The sequence below is a fragment of the Schistocerca cancellata genome, chromosome 1 (genome assembly GCF_023864275.1).
Source record: "Schistocerca cancellata isolate TAMUIC-IGC-003103 chromosome 1, iqSchCanc2.1, whole genome shotgun sequence".
Taxonomy (NCBI): Eukaryota; Metazoa; Arthropoda; class Insecta; order Orthoptera; family Acrididae; genus Schistocerca; species Schistocerca cancellata.
This window is the reverse complement of record NC_064626.1, coordinates 1,165,836,992-1,165,862,517: the sequence shown is the minus strand read 5'-3', so window position 1 is coordinate 1,165,862,517 and position 25,526 is coordinate 1,165,836,992. Positions and strand designations below refer to the sequence as shown.

The 25,526-nt window shown below is 42.7% G+C and overlaps 1 protein-coding gene across 1 annotated transcript in view; it reads left to right on the top strand.

The window, feature by feature from the left end:
* The first annotated feature begins 9,213 nt into the window (after window positions 1-9,213).
* Window positions 9,214-25,526, top strand: part of LOC126163219 (crossover junction endonuclease EME1) — a 219,609-nt gene continuing 203,296 nt past the window's right edge. The window contains exon 1 of the mRNA XM_049920166.1: window positions 9,214-9,307. The gene's annotated coding sequence lies outside the window, so the exon portion shown is untranslated. The remainder of the gene's footprint in view (window positions 9,308-25,526) is intronic.

Genomic DNA, 25,526 nt, shown 5'->3' with positions numbered 1-25,526 from the left:
AAGTACACCTCAGTTGAAGAAGTGCAGGTATGAAATGAGAGTGACTCATCAGTGAGATTAATGATTACTGACCATGGTCTTGGACCTATCTATCAGGCGTCATATTAGGAAGGTGACGTGGCACCACCCACCAGAATTACTTAGATAATTACAACTAATTCAAACACCTCCACCCCAGTCAAGATGCTCAAGAGAGGCGTCGTGTATCACGGACAGATTTTTTTGTTAAAATCCCCATAGATGTTACATCGTATCACGAATTTGCCACGACGAGAAAGGACGAGAACTTAGAGATCATACGGGGGTTTATCGGCAGTCGTTCTTCGCACGCGCTGTTCGCGAATACGGTAGGGAAGGAGGAACAAGGACAGCGGTACAAGTACGCTCCGCCACACACCATGAGGTGGCTTGAGGACTTTATATGCGGATGTAGATGTAGATGTAGATGTAGATGTAGGGAGGGCTGAGGGAGATTAGGAGACAGATGAAAATGTGACAGAAATACTGGTTCGCTGTTGAACAAAAGAAAGCACGTTCTGGAAATCATTCACTTCTATCTCTCCTTTTACCGGCCAGACACTGATGATGAAAGTATATTTCCTCCAGGAGCATTCGGGCTCGGTAAATCCAGGTCGAGCATACCGTGGAGAGTGGAGTTTCGCCACGACAAGTAAAAAGGTTGACCAACGAATGGGTGGCACTTCACAGCGAAGTTTGACTAACCATTGTCATACTTTAAATTTATTACACATTTCCCCCGGAAAGTGTCTTCCTTGTTATGAACCACGTACAGCTGCTGTTGTTAAGCGTCGGAAACGTATGCAGCCGGTAGTGATGGACCATCTTGTCGAAGGCGATCCCAGCGTATGCACAGTGGAAACTCTTTCGCTATTTGCGGGGAAAGGCTCCATGGAGAATCTACCGGTGAATGGGATAGCTTTCTACTTGGAAACCTTTCTCTCCAGAGGAGCAGTAATGTTCGCTAAGAGATTTTATACTACTTCTCGTAAGACAAACGCATAAGGTTATTTTTTGGTAGGACCAGTATCTCCTTCTTCATATTGCTCATTAAATACAAGGATGTCGTAACTCATATGTTTCATTTAAGCAGACGTTTTTGAAATATTTAATAGGCTGCTGTTCCAAGCCAAAGTTGTTTATAAACACCACGCTTGAATATTTGATGGAGTAAACTGTTGCAGCAATTACGAATGTATCTGCTTTAATTTAGCATTATTTAAAAATATCTCTTGAGTCAGAAATTAATCCACATCCATACTTATGATACTGTTGCTATAAACATTACGATTATAATGCGACACAAATCCAGTTGTGACATCCTTGTCAGAAATCAGATTGTCTATCTCTCCTAAAATTCTGAAATAGTATCATATACGTGAGGGAGTTGGAAAATATGTTTCCTCTGTCGACTGTGGTCAGAGTTGTGTGTGAAAGGTGAAAAAAGAGAATGAGACATTAAAGATGAGACATATCTTTATTTTTCTACATAATTTCCAAGTACATTGAGACATTTGTAATGCCGCTGTATAAGCTTCAAAAATCCTTCCAGGAAAAAACAGGGCGTTGCATACGAAAGAAGCGTTGAACGGCTTGTTTGACGTCAGCATTGCTGACAAAGCGCCTTCCGCCGAGAGTCTTCTTCAAAGCAGGAAACGGATGGAAGTCACTTGGTGCGAGATCCGGACTGTAAGACTGATGGTGTAGGCACTCCCAACCACAATATGGTTTTGCGTTGACGTCGCCGTGCGTGGTCTCGCATTGTCATCCAGCAGCAGAACGCCAGATCCGAGAAGGCCAGGTCGCTTTTTCCGAATCACCTCTTTCAATTTCGACAGAGCGGCACAGTACCGCGCAGCATTGATGGTTGCATCCTCCAGAAAGCCCAACAGCAAAACTCCTTTGGCGTCCCAGAAAACAGTGAGTAGCACGTTACCTGCAGACGGAATACTTTTGAACTTCTTTTGGACAGGTGATGACGGATTTTCCACCCCCAATGGATGCGGCCTTTCGCCCATATCACACAACTGTGCCCACAGTCGACAGGGGAAACTTATTTTCCAACTCCCCCTCGCAGTAGCTCAAAACTAGGCGTCACTTGTGGAAAATTATAAATAAAATGAAGATGGTAACAGTGCTTGATAACCTATCACTGACATTACAGTGTGGCACAGGAAAAGAGCGAGCGCAAAGTGGCTGGGTGATACATGGTCATAAATCCTTAACAAGCTTTAAATATAAGGAGCATTCAAATGAAAACCGATCCTAGTGTAAAGTAACGGTAACGATTTTCTTAACTCAAAAATGTACTTACACACAAACTCCAAAATAGTCGCCAAAACTGTTGGCACACAGCCGGCCGCGGTGGCCGTGCGGTCCTAGGCGCTTCAGAAGGGTCGTCGAGCAGATGCGCAAAACTATAGACCTATATCTCTGACGTCGATCTGTCGTAGAATTTTAGAACATGTCTTTTGCTCGAGTATCATGTCGTTTTTGGAAACTCAGAATGTACTATGTAGGAATCAACATGGATTCCGGAAACAGCGATCGTGTGAGACCCAACTCGCTCTGTTTGTTCATGAGACCCAGAAAATATTAGATACAGGCTCCCAGGTAGATGCTATTTTTCTAGACTTCCGGAAGGCGTTCGATACAGTTCCGCACTGTCGCCTGATAAACAAAGTAAGAGCCTACGGAATATCAGACCAGCTGTGTGGCTGGATTGAAGAGTTTTTAGCAAACAGAACACAGCATGTTGTTATCAACGGAGAGACGTCTACAGACGTTAAAGTAACCTCTGGCGTGCCACAGGGGAGTGTTATGGGACCATTGCTTTTCACAATATATATAAATGACCTAGTAGATAGTGTCGGAAGTTCCATGCGGCTTTTCGCGGATGATGCTGTAGTATACAGAGAAGTTGCAGCATTAGAAAATTGTAGCGAAATGCAGGAAGATCTGCAGCGGATAGGCACTTGGTGCAGGGAGTGGCAACTGACCCTTAACATAGACAAATGTAATGTATTGAGAATACATAGAAAGAAGGATCCTTTACTGTATGATTATATGATAGCGGAACAAACACTGGTAGCAGTTACTTCTGTAAAATATCTGGGAGTATGCGTGCGGAACGATTTGAAGTGGAATGATCATATAAAATTAATTGTTGGTAAGTCGGGTACCAGGTTGAGATTCATTGGGAGAGTCCTTAGAAAATGTAGTCCATCAACAAAGGAGGTGGCTTACAAAACACTCATTCGACCTATACTTGAGTATTGCTCATCAGTGTGGGATCCGCACCAGATCGGGTTGACGGAGGAGATAGAGAAGATCCAAAGAAGAGCGGCGCGTTTCGTCACAGGGTTATTTGGTAACCGTGATAGCGTTACGGAGATGTTTAACAAACTCAAGTGGCAGACTCTGCAAGAGAGGCGCTCTGCATCGCGGTGTAGCTTGCTCGCCAGGTTTCGAGAGGGTGCGTTTCTGGATGAGGTATCGAATATATTGCTTCCCCCTACTTATACCTCCCGAGGAGATCACGAATGTAAAATTAGAGAGATTAGAGCGCGCACAGAGGCTTTCAGACAGTCGTTCTTCCCGCGAACCATACGCGACTGGAACAGGAAAGGGAGGTAATGACAGTGGCACGTAAAGTGCCCTCCGCCACACACCGTTGGGTGGCTTGCGGAGTATAAATGTAGAATGTAGATGTAGATGTAGACTGCTCCGGTCGCAGGTTCGAATCCTGCCTCGGGCATGGATGTGTGTGATGTCCTTAGGTTAGTTAGGTTTAAGTAGTTCTAAGTTCTAGGGGACTGATGACCTCAGATGTTAAGTCCCATAGTGCTCAGAGCCATTTTTGAACTGTTGGCACATTTATCCCATTGGAACGCTAGCCAGTTGATTCCATCCTTGAAGAAGCTAGTAGGCTGCTGTCGGATCCAGGCCTGGACCCAGTCACTCACTTCGTCGTCCGTTGCGAATCTATGTCTGCAAATAGCTTGTTTTAGAGGCCCAGCACATGAAAGTCACACGGTGAAAGGTCGGGACTGTACGGTGGATTTTCCAGCGTTTCCCACCGAAACTTCTGCAGTGTCGTCTTCACCGCATTGAACGTGTGTGGTCGGGCATTACCATGCAGGAGGATAACACCATTGGACAACATGCCCCGGCGTTTCGACTTGATGGCTCGTCTAAGGTTCTGTAAAGTGCCTTGATAACGCTGGTCCAAGACTAAAGCATTCACTTCCGCAACCATTTCGGGTGTGATGATACGATAAGGCTGTCCAGGACGAGCATCGTCTTCCAGTGACTCGCGCCCCTCAAGGAATCGTTTGCGCACTTGAACGACTCTGACTGTACTCACCGTACTCAGACTGTACTCACCGTCGATACATGTCACGGCCTCCAACTCCCTCCGCCGCCAAAATTCTAGTCACTCCTCGTTGTTCGTACTTACTCGCCTGCATGTTCGGTAGTGGACGATAACTTGTGTGACCACCTTCTCTTCGGTGTGAAACCACACTGGCGCTATGCAACGTCAAAAGGTGCGCACGCGTCAGTCTCTCTACCAGTAGACGGAGCCACCATACCCGCAGTTGGTGGTGCCACCTTACGTGTAAGGCAAAGGTAGACGCACTGACCAGGTTTCATTTGAATGAAACTCATACATTTGTTAACAATAAAACTCAAAAAGTCAGAGCACATGAATTAAAACAAGTAAAATAGCCAGCACTCCATTCAGAACTTAATAACTAGTACAACGTAATAAGCAGTAAAATCCTCTGCTCCTCAGATTACCGTTTGCTTTACAATAATAAAATGGTATACTACTCGCAATCCAATCAGTTAACGAGACGCAGAGTAAATAGATAATCAACACACACTAATTCAAGCTATCCGCTGCTGACTAGTGGCCACAATAAATGACATCAATAATTCAACCAACGCCAGCAGTAAAAGACATTACACAAATTAATGATTTTACTTTGGTGTGAAGCCACAGTCATAAAACTTTTTGAAGCGCCATTTGACAGTAATTTGAAACTTCGCTACATTATGACTAAGTAGACTGCTTAGACACAGTGTAGCGGCGTTTAAAACCTGTGATTTGGTCATCTATTTTATTCCACAACCACATCAAGTGAAGGAGTAATGCTAACTGCCAGTTAATTAGCCTATTACACAAATGTTCTCGCATTTACTATTGACAAAGTTGGTTTATACAACCGAAAAATACATGCTTCATTGATTCAAGTCTAATGGCCCAACTCAGAACTCTAGATGTACAATAAAACTTGTTGTACAGTCAAATGGCGGTTATATCCTTCAACATCGTTATAGAAAGTTGGTTGAATACGATTAACAATGAAATGCAAATCTTTAGTGCTTAACGCACTAGGCTATACAGAAGCCTCGCTGTTATGGCCATTAAAGTTGCTACACCACGAAGATGACGTGCTACAGACGCGAAATTTAACCGACAGCAAGAAGATGCTGTGATATGCAAATGATTTGCTCTTCAGAGCATTCACACAAGGTTGGCGCCGGTGGCGACACCTACAACGTGCTGACATGAGGAAAGTTTCCAAGCTATTTCTCATACACAAACAGCAGTTGACCGGCGTTGCCTGGTGAAACGTTGTTGTGATGCCGCGTGTAAGGAGGAGAAATGCGTACCATCACGTTTCCGACTTTGATAAAGGTCGGATTGTAGCCTATCGCGATTGCGGTTTATCGTATCGCGACATTGCTGCTCGCATTGGTCGAGATCCGATGACTGTTAGCAGAACATGGAATCGGTGGGTTCAGGAGGGTAATACGGAACGCCGTGCTGGATCCCAACAGCCTCGTATTACTAGCAGTCGAGATGACAGGCATCTCATCCGCATGGCTGTAACGGATCGTGCAGCCACGTCTCGATCCCTGAGTCAACAGATGGGGACGTTTGCAAGACAACAACCATCTGCATGAACAGTTCGACGACGTTTGCAGCAGCATGGACCATCAGCTCGGAGACCATGGCTGCGGTTACCCTTGACGCTGCATCACACACAGGAGCGCCTGCGATGGTGTACTCAACGACGAACCTGGGTGCACGAATGGCAAAACGTCATTTTTTCGGATGAATCCAGGTTCTGTGTACAGCATTATGATGGTCGCATCCATGTTTGGCGACATCGCGGTGAACGCACATTAGAAGCATGTATTCGTCATCGCCATACTGGTTCGTCACAATACGCCAGTCGCTACTCTTGATGAACTGTGGTATCGTGTTGAATCTGTATGGGCAGCTGTACCTGTATACGCCATCCAAGCTCTGTTTGACTTAATGCCCCGGGCGTATCAAGGCCGTTATGACGGCCAGAGGTGGTTGTTCTGCGTACTGATTTCTCTGGATCTATGCACCCAAATTGCGTGAAAATGTAATCATGTCAGTTCTAGTATAATATATTTGTCCAATGAATACCCTTTTATCATCTGCATTTCTTCTTGGTGTAGCAATTTTAATGGCCAGTAGTGTAGGAAAGAAGTACCTGTCTCTGTCACAGTAACTGCTGACACGATGGTTCGAATCGCAGTGGTAGAAAAAATTTTCACCACCGCATCTTTATCTACGTCTGTACCCCCGCGTGTTAATGTACAGTGTGTGTGGCAGAGGGTGCATGCTGTCTCGTCGTCTTGAGAGGAAGTTAGTAAGTGGCATCGTCGTGCTAGGGCAGTGTGCATAATCCGTATGTCACAACAAGGCAGTTGTTCAAGCAGCGGGATAAGCCACAGAAGTGTTCTGCGAGTAGTAAAACAGCTGCGGTCTCCTGATTGGTTTGATGCGACCCACCACGAATGCCTCCCCTGCGCCAACGTCTTCATCTCAAAATACATTTGCAGCCAGCGCCCTCAGCTGATTGTTCCGTATATTCCGATCTCTGCATCCACCTACTGTTTTTCCTCTCCACAACTTCCTCCAGAACCATAGAAGCTGTTCCTCGATTTCTTAACATATGTCCTATTATTCTGTCAACGTTTCTAACTTGTTCCCCTTCTTACCGATTCTGCGGAGAAAGTCCTCATTTCCTGTCTTATTAATCAATTTAATTTTTATCAACTCACCTAATTTTCAGTATCCTTTCACAGCAGCACATTCCAAACATTTCGATTATCTTCTTTTCTGGTCTTCCCACATGACTGACTTCCATACAATGCTGTGCTCTGAATGTGCATTCTCAGAAATTAAGACCGATGTTTGCTACTAGAAGACTTTTCTTAGCCGGGAAACACCTCTTTGTGCTAGTCACATTTTTGTGTCATCATTGCTCCGTCCTTTACTTCATCTGCATCTTGATCCCCAATTTTGATGTTAAGTTTATCGCTAATCTTCTTCTGCTACTCACGATTAATTTCGAATTTCTTCAGGTTACTTCAAATCGGTAATATGAGCTCATCAGTCTGTTCATTCCATTCTACAACTCCTGCAATTCTTTCTCTCTTTCACTGAGGGCAGAAATGTCATCGACGAATTTTTTTTATATCGACTATAGTGCCTTAACTGCGTCACATCGCTTGGTACTGCACAATCAGAAATGGTCGCCATGGTGACTAGATTTACGTAGACACCTGGTCAGCGGCACCCTTGTTTGTACCCCGGCTTTCAGCTAACGGTTCCTCGTCGTCCTAGCTACCATTTCTCGTACAGTATCGATCATAATTTTTTCCACAGCAAACTACACGTTAGATGCAGTCCAGGCGACCGAATCGATGACGATCATTATTTCCCCTTGCTTGCACTACTTGCTTGCATGAACACTAACACACAAGTTGACGAAGTCCAACGCTTTCGACCATTCTTTGCAAGTGCCTTTCGACCTCTTGCCCATCATAGGTAACCATTGCTTTTCGATAAATTATCGAAAGTGTGTTCCCCAAACTCACGATGGAAAATCTGAACATATGAAATGTCCGCTGCTCGATTCAACAGGTAATTTTCCTGCAAATGAGATACAACTGCCATCTGAACAGTTAGATCCTTCTACGTTTACTGTATAACGATTTAAAACGTTGCCTTAACTGCCATCTTTCTCCATGCAAAGTTCGTGCTTCTGTTTCGTGTCTTTGAAGGTATTCATTTATCATTCTCCAGTTGTGTAGTAGTCTTATATACTTAAACTGTAACTTTTAGTTGGACTTTGAAGTGTCCTTGACTGACTGAGGTAATAAGATAGTTGCTCGAAGAATAACAAGTCTGGTTCTCATTATGCCCCAGCGCGGCTCACAGTTTTATTCTGTTAATATATTTAATCTCTGTCTGTACTGTGCTAAACAGCGAAAACTTAATACTAGCAACGACTCATCTGTCACGCTGCTAACATGGATTTCAGATGATAAATACAGTGGCAAAGTTGTTCGAATGTTTCTCTTTTGTGTTTACTTTTCTTCTCCAGTATATCTGTATGTCTTAAACATTATCCGCCGGATAGAAGGCCATTCGATGGGCTGGTATCTGTGAACAATTTGATGGTAAATGAATCTCCTTATGGAATCTGTGCAAGCTATATAACACATTTTTGATCATCCGCAGTACACTTCGTTTAAAGACTTCATAGTCCTTCTCGTTGGCTTTTCGCTGTCAATAATCCTGCAATAACGTCCCGAAACTGGCTGCTGGGACTTCCTTCCTTCCTGCCAGCCTGTTTCCTCCTCTTCGCAATATTGTGTTGACATACAAGAAAACTTGGCCACAGCGTCGATAAGGAGACGGACTGGAGCGTGTGCTGGTGCCGTGTGCAACCTATTAAGAGGTTCGCGAAGGCGGCCCGGCCCACTCAGTGGCTCGCCGGCTGTCAGCGGCTGCCGCGTCTCTGCCGCGTACCGTCTACGTCATCGTCGTTCGCGATAGATGCGCGTCTTGAGGGAGGAACGAAATCGCCGCAACGCGCCCCAGCTGCGTCCTCCCGAAGCAACGTCACCGGTACATCTGATGGTACTTTCTTCGACATCAAGAATTCACTGCAACGGATGCGAACCAATGGATCATAACGCAGTACATGCAAAATGTCAAACTGGTGAGGCCGAAACATCGGCCCCAGGATAGGCGATTGAGAAAGATCGCCGTTGTGTTGTTTCAGTTATTGCGTGTGTGTGTAAGTGTTAAGAAGAAAATATTTTCGGGCTGCATCGTAGCACCCAACAGTGAATGGTATCAGTTAAAGGGTCCCGACTAGAGAAGGCTTTCTGGTGTGCTGACACATTCAACGCAGAGGATTTTCTTGAGTGCTGCATCCCCCTCATAAAGGTAATACTGCTCACAAAGGAATCTACGTAGTCGCTTGTTCTTTCTTTCATAAGTACACTCCTTTTGGAATGGGTGCACAGTATTTATAGAAAATACAAAATAACTGACTGTTAATTATACTATGATGCAAAAAAGAAGGGGCTGCAACTAAAATGGATGTTTATATAGTCGGTGATCGGTTTCGGGCTATGCCCCTTCTCAAACCATAGATAGCCTAAATAAACGTCCATTCTAGTTTCAACATAGGATTATACCGCCAACCGGTTGCAAGTAACTGTTTGGTACATTGATCTAAGTTTCGATACCTACTAAGGGTGTCTTCATAGGAATGAAATTTTAATAAACCGTAAAATTACATTGCGAAGAAGCAATGGTCAGAATTTAGAGCAACTATGGTCAAGTCAAAAGTAAATTAAAACGTTCCAGCCTTTGCCACTATGCCTAGCTAGGAACAACATCAGACCTAATGATGTTGTTCCCAGCTAGACACACGTGGGAAAGATTGAACCTTTTTATTTTATTTTTGACTTGAGCATAGCTGCTCTAAGTTCTGGCACATTGCTTCTTCGCAATGTCATTTTACGGTTTATCAAAATTTCATTCCGATGAAGACATCCTTCGTAGGTGTCGAAACCTAGGTCAATGTACCAAAAAGTTATTTTCAACCGGTTGGCTGTATAATCTAATATGGAAATTAGTATACGGCTGCTGAGTAACAGCCATATTTAAAACTGGTCCATTTTAGTTTCAACTCTGCCTGACTTTTTGTATCACTATCTAAAATGAGTTGCTGTGCCATTATACCCAACACGATGGAGTCATCCACGTAAATTGTGTGCGATGCCGGCTGGTGTGGCCGAGCGGTTCTAGGTGCTTCAGTCTGGAACCGCGCGACCCTTACGGTCGCAGGTTCGAATCCTCGGTCATGGATATGTGTGATGTCCTTAGGTTAGTTAGGTTTAAGTAGTTCTAAGTTCTAGGGGACTGATGACCTCAGATGTTGAGTCCTATAGTGCTCAGAGCCATTTAAATTGTGTGATCCCAGGTATACAGCGCTTGGATAAAGGAACCAGCTGAGAAAAAAAAGGAACACACATTCTTGCAGTCCTCCAGGACCTAACCATAGTGTGGCATGTTGTAAAATCATGGAACGTATTTTGTGTTCAGACATAATGACCTTTCTAGACTCTGAGAAGCTCATCTGCAGAAACCAGCATGGTTTTAGGAAACAGTGGTCATGCGAGACACTTCTGGCCCTCTTTGTGCATGATATACAACAAGCTCTAGATACCAGCTCCCAGATTGAGGCCATATTCCTCGACTTTCGAAAGGCGTTCGACTCAGTTTCGCACTGTCGCTTGCTCCAAAAAGTGCGCGCTTACGGTCTATCCCATGACATACGCAGTTGGATAGAAAGTTTTCTAACAGGCAGAGAGCAGTATTGGGAGGCTTCAACAGAAGCAAGCGTAACCTCAGGTGTATCCTGGTCCGCTGGTCCGCTGTTCCGCTGCTTTTTACTATTTACATAAACGATCTGGTTGATGGTATTGACAGCTGCACTAGACCGTTTGCCGATGATGCTGTAGCCTACAGGAAAGTACTATCATACGAAAGCTGTGAACAAATTGGAAAATTTGGAAATTTGTCGTAAAGTCTTATGGGACCAAACTGCTGAGGTCATCGGTCCCTAAGATTACTTAATCTAACTTATGCTAAGGACAACACACACACCCATGCCCGAGGGAGGACTCGAACCTCCGACGGGGATGAGAAGGCGCCTCAGAACGCGCAGCTACCCCGCACGGCTGTGAACAAATCAATGAGGATTTGAAGAAAATAAATGCGCAGTGTAATGACTGGCAGTTATCTCCCAATATTAGAAAGCGTAACCTGCTGCGTATAACAAAGCGAAAATCCCCATTAATGTACGAGTAAAAAATAAATGCCCAGTCTTTGGAAGCGGTAACATCTGTCAAATATCTGGGCGTGACTATTCGAAATGATCTCAAATGGAACGATCAGATTACACAAGTAACGAGTAAGGCGAACTCTAGACTGTGGTTTATTGGTAGACTCCTGAAGCAATGCAGTTCTTCAGCAAAGGAAATTGCTTCATCCAATCTTAGAGTACTGTTCGTCTGTATGGGACCCTTTCCAGTTGGGTTTGGTTCAAGAGACTGAGAAGGCCGTTTTAACGAACCACCTTTTAACCAACGGTCCATTTTTAACTACGCGAACTGTAGCTTCCGCAAAAAACAACGCTTTACAAACACTACTGTTTTAATACAGAATCTTGAATATGTAAACAATACGCTCTGTGAAAGCACTGGAAATAAATTAATAATGGCCGATTGTCGTCTGAAATGCGAGTTTCTGTGCAAAGTGACTGTCAGTTGTCAGCTGCAAAGAGGCAGCGCGAGTAGTCTAACGGCATACAGCAGAACTATTTGCATCTATCTAAATCTAGTTTTGCGCTAGAATGTGCTAGGGTCAGTTGGCTCTAGGAAGACGTTAGACGCAGAAGTTAGCGTTCGCTAAAGCTCTGCTCTTGCAGGAAGCGGCCGAAACTAAAAATACGTTATAATACGAAATATATTTAATATACTTGTTTATTCTAATAGCATCTTGCGGACCCCTCTGGCATAGCTCGCGGACCCCTGGGGGTCCGCGGACCACCTGTTTGGAACCACTGCTTATATGGTAAAGCACGAGACTGCTCATTGTTCGGCGACTTCGACATTGGCGGGCCACCTGAAGTGCTCGCAACGGCCTGGCAGGATAACGCCAACGTTAGCTAGCTCGGGAACAGCGCAACGTATCGAATTTTTTCCCTAAGAGTTATTTCTCACCACAACCTACCGTTAACATCCCTACAAGATTTTCAGACTGTTTCTGCCAACCCTGTATAGCACGTTTTATCAAGTAGCCTATGTGACAACTCATACGTATATTAACAGAATCTTCCGTCGGTTCTTGGTAGAACAACATTATAATAATAAACGAAAAGCACCAGTTTACTTTTGTTTTACAATATTGTAGAACATAAGCAAACTCATACGTATATTTCACATTCAAATTTTACTGACGCATCTTTCTGATACATATTGCAATAACTGTAAGTGCTTCATATTTATCACTACAAGCACCAGAAACTACTTGACATACAGCATCTATTGAAATTCGAAACTATCACTAGCGTAAATGTCTCCAGATGTGAATAGCCAGAATGTAACTACTAGTCATCTTCAGCTTGTGTGGTCGTCGGTAGTACTCTGCTTTAAAATTTCCTCCTCGATAGTAATGAGAAGCCAGCCGTAAACTTCAACCGACGCATGTGCAAAGTTTTGGAATAATGCTAAGGAAAGCTGGAACCGCAATTCCGTGTTAAGTGCGCTGCCTCCACGCATTTCACGGGCGCGTATCATTTCAGATACCTAAATTCTTCTTTCCCTTTGCCATTTTGCATATTTCGGCAGAAACAGTGTACACTCCTTCCAAAATAATCCTCTTTGAGTATCAAAGCCTTATTATTATAGTGTTGCATTCTGTGTGCTGATTATTACAGCCAATACAACAACAAAATGGTTCAAATGGCTCTGAGCACTATGGGATTTAACTTCTGAGGTCATCAGTCCCCTAGACTTAGTACTTAAACCTAACTAACCTAAGGACATCACACACATCCATGCCCGAGGCAGGATTCGAACCTGCGACCGTAGCGGTCGCGCGGTTCCAGACTGTAGCGCCTAGAACCGCTCGGCCACAATACAACAACAATACAGGGTTCATAGATTATGTTCTTTATCTCTAGTTGTCTTCCGTTCCCTCTAATGTGAACGTTTGCACAAAGATACATGTAAATGGTGGTGAACGACGTGGTTTTCTTCCAGTCGCACCCAGATTTCATAGACAGTGAGAGAATTATATAGAACACCATAACCACAATATGGACGCCATGTAAACATTGGCTGTTCGGTAGATGTTTCAGCAGTCAAAGATATAATCTTTCAAAGCTGCTTCCATTGTTCAGTTTCTGTGCAGATACTAAACTTAAACAACAAAATGTACATAATCAACGGAAGTTTCGCATCACCCTGATATGCCGCACATGCGTGTTGCTATTCACGCTGTTCATAAGGGGCTCTCAAAACCGGATTTCGTAAACCGATTTCCCGATACCGGTTCCAGATGGTCATGTAAACACTTCAAAGTCGATTCTGGAAATCCGCTTCTGGTTGCCGGTTTCCAATTCCTCAATCGATTTTCGCTCTCGAGTAAACGCAGTCGGCTTTGAAATGTGCTTGGGTTGTCAAGTTTCGTCTCGTTTTTTAAATTTTTCTGCTAATAAGGACGGAGTAGCTTTTTGTACGGTGGATGATAAGTAGAAATACTAGATTGAAGCTGTTTACACCTCTTCTTATGGAAGAGAAATAGCGACTGTGCTGCCTAAATCAAAAACTGTAACAGTTGTTTTCCAGGCGCCGTATTTAACTGGACTAGCAAATCCGCTTCAGTCCTTGACACGTAAACACGATAGCGAAAAACGTTTTCCAAAATTCGGTTTTCATGTTTCGGAAGATGGTCGCATGTAAACGTAGTGATTGTGAATATTCCTGTACCGATCGCCTACCGGTGTGGCCGTGCGGTTCTAGGCGCTTCAGTCTGGAACCGCGCGACCCCTACGGTCGCAGGTTCGAGTCCTACCTCGGTCATGGATATGTGTGATGTCCTTAGGTTAGTTAGGTTTAAGTAGTTCTAAGTTCTAGGGGACTGATGACCTCAGATGTTGAGTCCTATAGTGCTCAGAGCCGTTTGAATCATTTTTTTGTACCGATCGGAAGGTCACCCCTGACGTTGTTTGTAAGCACACACAGAATTACCATGAGTGTTATCTATGGCTAGAACGCCGCACTCGAATTGACTGCAGTATTTTAGTTGAAAGTAAAGCACGAGAAGAAATGCGTTAGAGACTTCTGTGTAACAGTGGATCGAGCAGCCATCGTTCCACGAAGGACAATCGTGACAAATGATCGGGCCCGCATCATCACTTTACGCGCAGAATCTTTTCAACTCAGGAAGTTGTCTGACGTGTTCACCGGAGTCAACGTGATGTGGTGCGGACATGAAATCGCTTCCAATTGGCAGGTAGTGTTGAGGACTTACACTGCATAGGCCGTTCACGTTCGATGGATGTACAGGACGATTGATATCTACGATTTTGATCAAAGGAACCATGGGTTGAGTGCTCCAGAACTGAACTCGCCTTTTCAAGACGCTGCAGGACGTCAGTATTGCATCAAACTGTCAGTAGAGTACAGCGTGATGCGAATCGCCATTCCCAACGACCATGTCGAGCATCACGTCGTACATCAATTCACCATGCGCTTCGTCACAGACGAGCAAGAAATTACGCAGAATGGAGGTCCCAAGGTTGACGTCGGATGTTATTTACGGACGAAACTCTGATATGTTTGCACCGTGATAATCGCAGACAAAATGTTCGGAGACACCTCGAACGCCTCCAACACTGTGTCTTACATGTCCAATATGGAGGTGGTGGAGTGACGTTCTAGGGTGGCTTTGCATGACTTGAGGCCACCGTACACCTCGCGCGGTCGTTGAGAGCAATCTTGCTGCTCTACGGCACAAGAATGAGATTCTACAACCGATAGTGGGAAGATCTCGCTAAAATTTTGTTGACATTTCATCTTGATGGATGATAGCCGGCCGGTGTGGCCGTGCGGTTAAAGGCGCTTCAGTCTGGAACCGCGTGACCGCTACGGTCGCAGGTTCGAATCCTGCCTCGGGCATGGATGTGTGTGATGTCCTTAGGTTAGTTAGTTTTAATTAGTTCTAAGTTCTAGGCGACTGATGACCTCAGAAGTTAAATCGCATAGTGCTCAGAGCCATTTGATGGATGATAACTCGTGTGCCCACCGTGCTGTCCTCGTGATTACGTCCGTTCTCCGGAATGGGGTAGCCTCCCTATTCCAAAGACATGAAGCCAATCAAATACTTGTGGAATCAACCAAAATGAATTGTTTTTGCCGTCGACAAAGACCACATATTCCACACGACTTAGGCAGAATCGCCACTGAAGATTGAGACAATTTGGACTAGTATGAATATGTCCGAAAGAACAGATACCATCGGTAACCATGCAGTTCTCTTAGAATGAAATGATAATTAATTCAAGATCCTAAGCTGTCGAAAGGCGTTGATATACATCAACGGGGACAGTTGAAAATGTGTGTCCCGACCGGGACTCGAACCCGTGATCTCCTGCTTACGTGGCAGACGCTCTATCCATCTGAGACACCGAGGGCACAGAGGACAGTGCGACTGCAGGGATTTACCCCTTGTACGCTCCTCGTGAGACCCACATTCCCAACTTAATGTCCACACGCTAAATTCGTAGTGCCCCTGTCCATTACACTGTCCCCGTTGATGTATGTCTACGCCTGTCGACAGCTTAGGGTCTTGAGTTAATTACCATTTCAATTTGGATCAGGGCTGGCTTGATCTCATCGATGGTGTGCCACGAAGGAATCAAGCCCATCTTTGAGCAAGGGCACGTTCCACCAAGTACTGGCATTGCTCAGGAGAACTGCGAGAAACCCCATGGGAAACAGACGATTTTGTCGCTACACGATTTTTTTCTTTTCTTTGTCATCTGGACACATTCCAAACGATTGTACTCGTATATACATACCTCATAGCCAGTTTTTGTTTCCTGTGCCACGAATTTCGAAATAAAGGGGTGATTCAAATCTCTTGGTGATGTGTGTATCCTATAGAATATCTACATCGACATCTACATGGATACTCTGCAAATCACATTTAAGTACCTGGCAGAGGGTTCATCGAACCACCTTCACAACAATTTTCTGTTATTTCAGTCTCGTACTTCGTACGGAAAAAACGAACATCTATACCTTTTCGCGCGAACTCTGTTTTCCCTTATTTTAATATGATGATCGTTTCTCCCTTTTTAGGTCGTCGTCAACAAAATATTTTCGCATTCGGAGGAGAAAGTTGGTGATTGAAATTTCGTGAGAAGATTCCGCCGCAACCAAAAACGCCTTTGTTTTAATGACGTCCACCTCAAACCCTCTATTATTTCAGTGACACTCTCTCCCTTATTTCGCGATAATACAAAACATGCTACCCTTCTTGGAACTTTCTATTTTGCTTACACCGAACTCAATACAAAAAAGAAACGTCTTTGCACTCTTATGTCAGTTTTGACTCCTGCAGCACCTAACGAACAACAAATATTTATTAGATGTTCAACATGTAGTTATGTTCTCATGATTAAAAAGAACATTTCAAAATAGTGGGAAGTGAACTGTGATGTTAAGAAGAGTGAAAAGTAGCGCAGAACATTATTACACTAGGAACAGAGACCGAATATACTACCTACTTCTTTTCTAATCTCTCAGATTTTCCCAACACCTATCAAGTTTCCAGAATGAAATTTTCACTCTACAGCGGAGTGTGCGCTGATGTGAAACTTCCTGGTAGATTAAAACTGTGTGCAGAACCGAGACTCGAACACGCGACCTTTGCATTTTGCGGGCAAGTGCTCTGTGCTTGGGTAGCTCAGATGGTAGAGCACTTTCCCACGAAAGGGAAAGGTCCCGAGTTCGTGTCCCGGTCCGGCAAACAGTTTTAATCTGCCAGGATGTTTCATCTATCAAGTTCTCTACCGACAGACTGTAAGAATTATTGGTTATCAGGTGACTCCTATAGGTTTCCAGAACCGCTTGAGTCAGGAGTTCCTACGAACACTTCAACGAGCGATTACGTGTCAATTTTGTCTTCATCGCTGTCGATTATGTGATCCATCATAATAAATTCCCCTCAGATGACATTCTGAAATGTTTATAACCTCTCATGAATAATATTATACAAAATAGTCTCTTAAGAACGTTATTTATCAAATTTTAATGTCATTTAACGATAATGCGGCTGCTCTGTTGTCATGTCTATTCAACGATCACCTTTGGCTTATTTTAAATTATATGAAAATACTGTATTTTCAGTCATTTTGACGACTGTGCGCCTCATTTGCATAACTGGAAGAAAAGGGACGCCTTCTGTGAACGGAGGGTCTTGGAGCAGAAATATTCACCTTGAGGTGATTTCCTTGAATGAAAACCCGCTATATGCATTTGTGTTTGCTTGAAATATGTTTCAAGGATTGTGCCTCGATCAAAAGACAATTTATTATTTTTCTCTCTTTAACACGTTTTTGTAATGTTGCTCCACCATCAGTGGATTTCCCAGTATTCTACAAGAATATACAAGTAAATGTTGAACAGTAATCCATACAAGTTGATATTGTGGCCGTCCTATTCACATTATGTTTTTTTTCAACCTCTTTTTCTGATTTTTTTTAAAATTTTGATTGCAGTCGTCAGTCTGAATACTGGTTTAATGCAGGTCTGTACGCTAGTCTATTTTGTGCAACCCTATTCATCTCTGCGTAACTATTAAACCCTACATTCACTTCAGCCTGCACATCTGAGCAACCTGAGCTCAAACATATTGAGGTATCTCGAGCTGAATGACCTAATCCGTGCCAACCAGCATCGATCTTGCGGAATCCTACTCATACTTTTCTCACATGACATACTGAAGGCTTTGGATCAAGGCAGTCGGGTAGATTGAGTATTTCTTGATTTCCGAAAAGCATTTGATTCAGTACCATATCTACGCTAATTATCGAAAGTACAATCATATGAAGTATCAAGTGAAATTTGTAACTGATTTGAGGATTTTTTGGTAGAGAGGACACAGAATATCATCGTCAGATGCAGTTACCTATAATGGAGTACTACTCGAAAGGAGCTTCATAAATATTCTGTTAGAACTTGATAAGGCATGAAATTGGTTCAAAGATTAGCAACTTGCTTTAAATTTGTGGAAATTTAAAACTATGAACTTCACAAAACTAAAAAATAATGTAATATCTTCTGACTATAGTATCAGTGAGTCACAGCTGGATTCGTCCAACACCTGGGTGTAGCACTTTATATGGGTATGAAATGGAATGATCATATAGGTTCAGCCGTGGGTAAAGCAGGGGGGCAGACTTCCGTTTATTGGTAAAATACTGGAGAAATACAATCAGTCTACAAAGGAGATGGCTTACAAGTCACTCGCGCGACTCATTCTGGAGTATCGCTCAGGTGTGTGGGACCCGTACCAAATAGGATTAACAGGGGATACTGAACGTATACACAGAAGGGCAGCACGAATGGTCACAGGTTTGTTTGACCCGAGGGAGAGTGTCACAGAGATGCCGAAGAAACTGATCTGGCAGACTCGTGAAGACAGACGCAAACTATCCAGAGAAACCCCTATTTGCAAAGTTTGAAGACCCAGCTTTAAATGATGAATCTAGGAATACACTACAACCACCTAAGAATCGCTCACATAGGGATTGTGAGGACAAGATTAGTGTAATTACAGCGCCCACAGAGGCTGGAGCCGAACTCAACACGTGAATGGAAGGGGAAGAGACGAAGTAATTGCTGCTACCGCCTGCAGTACACTTTACAGTGGTTTGCCGAATGTAGATGTAGATATACATGTAGATTATAAACCTTGGTATCCCTCTCCCAATTTTACCCTGCCCTCTTCCCCCTTTTCTCTCCATTACCAGATTAACTATTCCTTTATGCCTCAGCAAGTGTTCCATCAGTTGATGTCTTCTTTTAGCCAACTTGTTCCACAAATTTAGTTTCTTCCCATTTCGATTCAGCATCTCTCCATCACTTATACGATCCACCCATCTAATCTTCAGCACTTCTGCGTAGCACCACATTTCAAAAGCCACTTCTCTTGTTGACCAAACTCTTTTTCGTTCATCCACACTTCACTTCCGTACAATGCTACACTTCAAACAAATATCTCCATAAAAGATTTCGTAATATTGAAATTTACATTCGATGTGACCATATATATGTTTTCAGTACTGTTGTTCTTGCTATTGCCAATCTGAATTTTATAAAGTCTCTTCTTCGACCATCGTATGTTATTTTGCTGCCCAAATAGCAAAACTCATCTACTACTTGTAGTGCCTCGTTTCCTGATCTAATTCCCTCATCATCGCCTGATTTTATTCGATTACAGTCCACTATCCTTGTTTTCCTGTTATTTACATTCATCTTACAATCTCTTAGAAACATATTGTTCATTCCCTTTATCTGAACTTTCATATTCTTTTCCGTCTCTTACGGAATTGAAGTTTCGCCAGCTAACTTCCACATTTTTATTTATTCGTCCTGAACTTTAATTTCCTAAAGAAACTTTTCCTCCATCTCCTTTACTAACTTCGCCTTGCACAGATTTAATTACGTCGGCCACAGGCTACATCCGTTTCTCACTCCCTCCTCAACAAATGCTTCCCCTACATGTTCATCGACTCTTACAACTAGTTTCTGAACTAGTTGTAGATAACGTTTTTCTCCTCATATTTTATCCCTGCTGTAACGTCCCTTAGAACAATTATACATGACTGTTTAAACTGACACACAATATTTTAAGCGCAACGCAATCTGACTTTCAAAAATCCCTACAAAAGAATGGCCCTGACTAACATTAACCTATACCTTTCACAAATCACTTACCTCACCAAAAATCTTCGTTACTCAAACTACTGCAATACAGCGAGCGCCACTACTGCCAGCTAAATAAAAGATTTAAACTACTGAAGGCACTAACTACTAATAGGCATAGTTAGAAAATGAAAGATTTTGATAGAGAACAAACAATGTATTTACCTCAATAGTGTTCAAAAGTCATAATGTATATAGCAGTTCATGACATCCAGTCTTACAAATTTCAAAATTCCGCCATTTCTCTCCCCACATCCACCACTGCTAGGGGCTCACCTCCAATTGCGCAACGCTACACGCTATTAACATCCAGCTGCCCAACACTACAATGGCAGACAACAATGCAAACTAGCCACAGACTGCACACAGCACAGCCAGTGATTTTCATCAGAGCGCTACGTGGCGTTACCAATATAAAAAACCTAAACAGCCTACTTACACTGCTATCTTAAGGATTTCAAAGAGCATTCCAGTCCACTTGATCAAAACGTTTTTCCAAATCTACAAATTCTATAAATATGTGGATGAGCCTCCTTCATACTGTTTTATAAGATAGGTCAAAGGTTCAAAAACTGGTTCAAATGGCTCTGATCACTATGGGACTTAACAGCTGCGGTCATCAGTCCCCTAGAACTTAGAACTACTTAAACCTAACTAACCTAAGGACATCACACACATCCATGCCCGAGGCAGGATTCGAACCTGCGACCATAGCGGTCGCGCGGTTCCACACTGTAGCGCCTAGAACCGCTCGGCCACTCCGGCCGGCTCATAAGGTTCGGTACTGCGTAACGTGTTCTTACATTTCTCCGAACCTCGAGATCAACTTCTATCAATATTACCATTCCTTTGTAAATAACGCGTGTTAGTACTTTGCATCCTTTATTTATCAAACTAATAGTTAACATTCTCGTAGTCTGCTGCTATTTCGCCTGTCTCATATACACTGTGTACCAGGTGCATAGTCTTTTATTGAATGTTCTGCTAAAGATGTCAATAGTTCTGGGGGAATGTGGTTCCCCAGCTGCCTTGTTTCGACTTAGGTCTTTCAGTGCTGTGTCAAATTCTTCACACCCCCCAGCTTATCTTCATTTACTTCCTTTTCAAAATAATTTCTGCGTTTCCTTTGTACAACTCTTCTATTTAATTGTTCCACTTTTCTTCTTTGCTTAGAACTGGTTTGCTCAACCGACCTCTAGTATTATTTTAATTTATTTCAGAACTAGAAGATTAAGATATCTATCTTTTAAGATATCTTTCTTTTGTGGATTGCATTAAATATTTCATTAGCGTCAGAGAGAAATGTGATCCGGCTTTATACAATATCTCTGCGCTTTCTTGAATTATGGGCAAAGGCAGCACGTAATAATTAGCTTCTGATTACTATTTGGATTAATTACCTTCAACTTTTGTAGGCCTGCCGTCCTCAGTCGCGTGTAATATTACGGTATGTTAACTTTTACATTTGGACCGCCTAATTGTGTATCACACTGTTGTAGTTAGACGGTCCACAGTAAAAATTATCAACGTACCGTAAAACTGGGTTAATTAATTTCTCTCTCGAGGAAAACACACTAAATTCTGCTCAAGTGAAAGTTATTCACTAGCTTTGGCTTGTGTGGTTACATTTAAAATATCTTTTCTGAATATATGATCTACACCGCGTAACACAATAACGTATGTAGTATTGGACTTCGTAAACAAATAAGATCTGTGCAGGTTATATGAAACGGAAGATACTAGTAATGACTGTTACGGCCAATAATTCAGTATCACACTGCAAAAATACTCTAGCTTCAGCTAGTGCAATTACAGTGGCCACATAACTTTCATCTGTATCTGCATCTACATGGATAGCCTGAAAGTCACATGTAAGTGGCTGGCAAAGGGTTCGTCGAACAACCTTCACTATAATTCTCTATTATCCCAATTCCGAACAGCGGGCGGAAGAAACGAACGAATATTTCTATCCATACGACCTCTGATTTCCCTTATTTTATTGTGATGATCGTTTCTCCCAGTGTACGTCGGTGCCAACAAAATATTTTCGCATTCTGAGGAAAACGTTGGTGATTGGAATTTCGTGTGAAGATCCCGCCGCCACGAGAAACGCCTTTCTTTTAGTTACGTCCGCTCCAAATCCCGTATCAAGTCCTTGACACTCTCCCCCCTATTTCGCGATAGCACAAAACATGCTGCCCGTCTTTGAACTTTCTCGATGTACGAGTATTCCCTTAATCCTATCTGCTAAGGATCGCACACCGCGCAGCAGTACTCCAAAAGTGATAGCACAAGCGTAGTGTAGGCAGTCTCTTTAGGAGATCATTGCATCTTCTAAGTATTCTGCCAATAAGACGTAGTCTTTGGTTGACCTTTCCCAAAACATTTTCTATGCGTTGTTTCCTATATAAGTTGTTCTCAATTGTAATTCCTAGGTATTTAGCTGAATTTACGAACTTAAGATTTGATTGATTTATCGTGTAACCGTAGTTTAATGAATTCCTTTTAGTACTCGTGTGGATGACTTTACACTTTTCATTATTTAAAGTCAATTGCCAATTTTCGCACCATGTATACATCTTTTCTAAATCGTTTTACAATTTGTTTTGATCTTCTGATGACGTAATTAGATGATAAACGACAGCATTATCTGCAAACAACCTAAGACGGCTGCTCAGGTTGTCTCCTGACTCGTTTAAATCGTTTATATACATAAGAAACAGCAGAGGGCCTCTAACACTACCTTTGGGAACGCCAGAAATCACTTCTGTTTTACTCGATGACTTTCCATCAATTGCTACGAACTGTGACGGGAAATCACGAATCCAGTCGCATAAGTGAAACGATATTCCATAAGCACGTAATCTGATTACAAGCCGCTTGTGAGGGACAGTGTCAAATGCTTTCTGGAAATCTAGAAAAATCAATTTGAAATCCGTTGTCAATAGCACTCGACACTTCCTATGTGTAAGGAGCTGATTGTGTTTTACCACAACAACGTTTTCTAAATCCGTCTTGACTGTGTGTCACTAAACCGTTCTCTTCGAAGTTATTCATAATGTTCGAACACAATATGTGTTCCAAAATCCTGTCGCATATCGACGTTAATGATGTGGGCCTGTAATTTAGTGGATTACTCCTACTACCTTCCTTGAATATTGGTAAGGACAGTGCAGTTTTTCAGTCTTTGGGTCAGGATCTTTCCTCGAACGAGCGGTTGTATATGATTGTTAAGTATGGAGCATACTCTGAATGGCACCTAATTGGTATACATTCTGGACCGGAAGACTTGCTTTTATTACGTGCTTTATGTTGCTTCACGACTCTGGGTATGTTGTTGTTGTTGTGGTCTTCAGTCCAGAGACTGGTTTGATGCAGCTCTCCATGCTACTCTATCCTGTGCAAGCTTCTTCATCTCCCAGTACCTACTGCAACCTACATCCTTTTTAATCTGCTTAGTGTATTCATCTCTTGGTCTCCTTCTACGATTTTGACCCTCCACGCTGCCCTCGAATACTAAATTGGTGATCCCTTGATGCCTCATAACATGTCCTGCCAACCAATCCCTTCTTCTAGTCAAGTTGTGCCACAAACTTCTCTTCTCCCCAATCCTAGTCAACACCTCCTCATTAGTTATGTGATCTACCCATCTGATCTTCAGCATTCTTCTGTAGCACCACATTTCGAAAGCTTCTATTCTCTTCTTCTCCAAACTATTTATCGTCCATGTTTCACTTCCATACATGGCTACACTCCATACAAATACTTTCAACGACTTCCTGACACTTAAATCTATACTCGATGTTAACAAATTTCCCTTCTTCAGAAACGCTTTCCTTGCCACTGCCAGTCTACATTTTATATCCTCTCTACTTCGACCATCATCAGTTATTTTGCTCCCTAAATAGCAAAACTCCTTTACTACTTTAAGTGTCTCATTTCCTAATCTAATTCCCTCAGCATCACCCGACTTAATTCGACTACATTCCATTATCCTCGTTTTGCTTTTGTTGATGTTCATCTTACATCCTTCTTTCAAGACACTGTCCATTCCGTTCAACTGCTCTTCCAAGTCCTTTGCTGTCTCTGGCAGAATTACAATGTCATCGGCGAACCTCAAAGTTTTTATTTCTTCTCCATGGATTTTAATACATACTCCGAATTTTTCTTTTGTTTCCTTTACTGCTTGCTCAATATACAGATTGAATAACATGGGGGTAGGCTACAACCCTGTCTCACTCCCTTCCCAACCACTGCTTCCCTTTCATGTCCCTCGACTCTTATAACTGCCATCTGCTTTCTGTACAAATTGTAAATAGCCTTTCGCTCCCTGTATTTTACCCCTGCCACCTTTAGAATGTGAAAGAAAGTATTCCAGTCAACATTGTCAAAAGCTTTCTCTGAGTCTACAAATGCTAGAAATGTAGGTTTGCCTTCTTCTAAGATAAGTCGTAAGGTCATTATTGCCTCACGTGTTCCAATATTTCTACGGAATCCAAAGTGATCTTCCCCGAGGTCGGCTTCTACCAGTTTTTCCATTCGTCTGTAAAGAATTCGTGATAGTATTTTGCAGCTGTGACTTATTAAACTGATAGTTCGGTAATTTTCGCATCTGTCAACACCTGCTTTCTTTGGGATTGGAATTATTATATACTTCTTGAAGTCTGAGGGTATTTCGCCTGTCTCATACATCTTGCTCACCAGATGGTAGAGTTTTGTCACGACTGGCTCTCCCAAGACCGTCAGTAGTTCTAATGGATTGTTGTCTACTCCTGGGGCATTGCTTCGACTCAGGTCTTTCAGTGATCTGTCAAACTCTTCACGCAGTATCGTATCTTCCAATTCATCTTCATCTACATCCTCTTCCATTTCCATAATATTGTCCTCAAGTACATCGCCATTGTATAGACCCTCTATATATTCCGTCCATCTTTCTGCTTTCCATTCTTTGCTTAGAACTTGGTTTCCATCTGAGCTCTTGATATTCATACAAGTGGTTCTCTTCCCTGCAAAGGTCTCTTTAATTTTCCTGTAGGCAGTATCTATCTTACCCCTAGTGAGATAAGCCTCTACAGCCTTACATTTGTCCTCTAGCCATCCCTGCTTAGCCATTTTGCACTTCCTGTCGATCTCATTTTTGAGACGTTTGTATTCCTTTTTGCCTGCTTCATTTACTGCATTTTTATATTTTCTCCTTTCATCAATTAAATTCAATATATCTTCTGTTACCCAAGGATTGCTACTAGACCTCGTCTTTTTACCTACTTGATCTTCTGCTGCCTTCACTACTTCATCCCTCAAAGTTACCCATTCTTCTTCTACTGTACTTCTTTCCCCCATTTCTGCCAATTGTTCCCTTATCCTCTCCCTGAAACTCTGTACAACCTCTGGTTTAGTCAGTTTATCCAGGTCCCACCTCCTTAATTTCCCACCTTTTTGCAGTTTCTTCAGTTTTAATCTACAGTTCATAATCAATAGATTGTGGTCAGAGTTCACATCTGCCCCTGGAAATGTCTTACAATTTAAAACCTGGTTCCTAAATCTCTGTCTTACCATTATATAATCTATCTGATACCTTCTAGTATCTCCAGGAT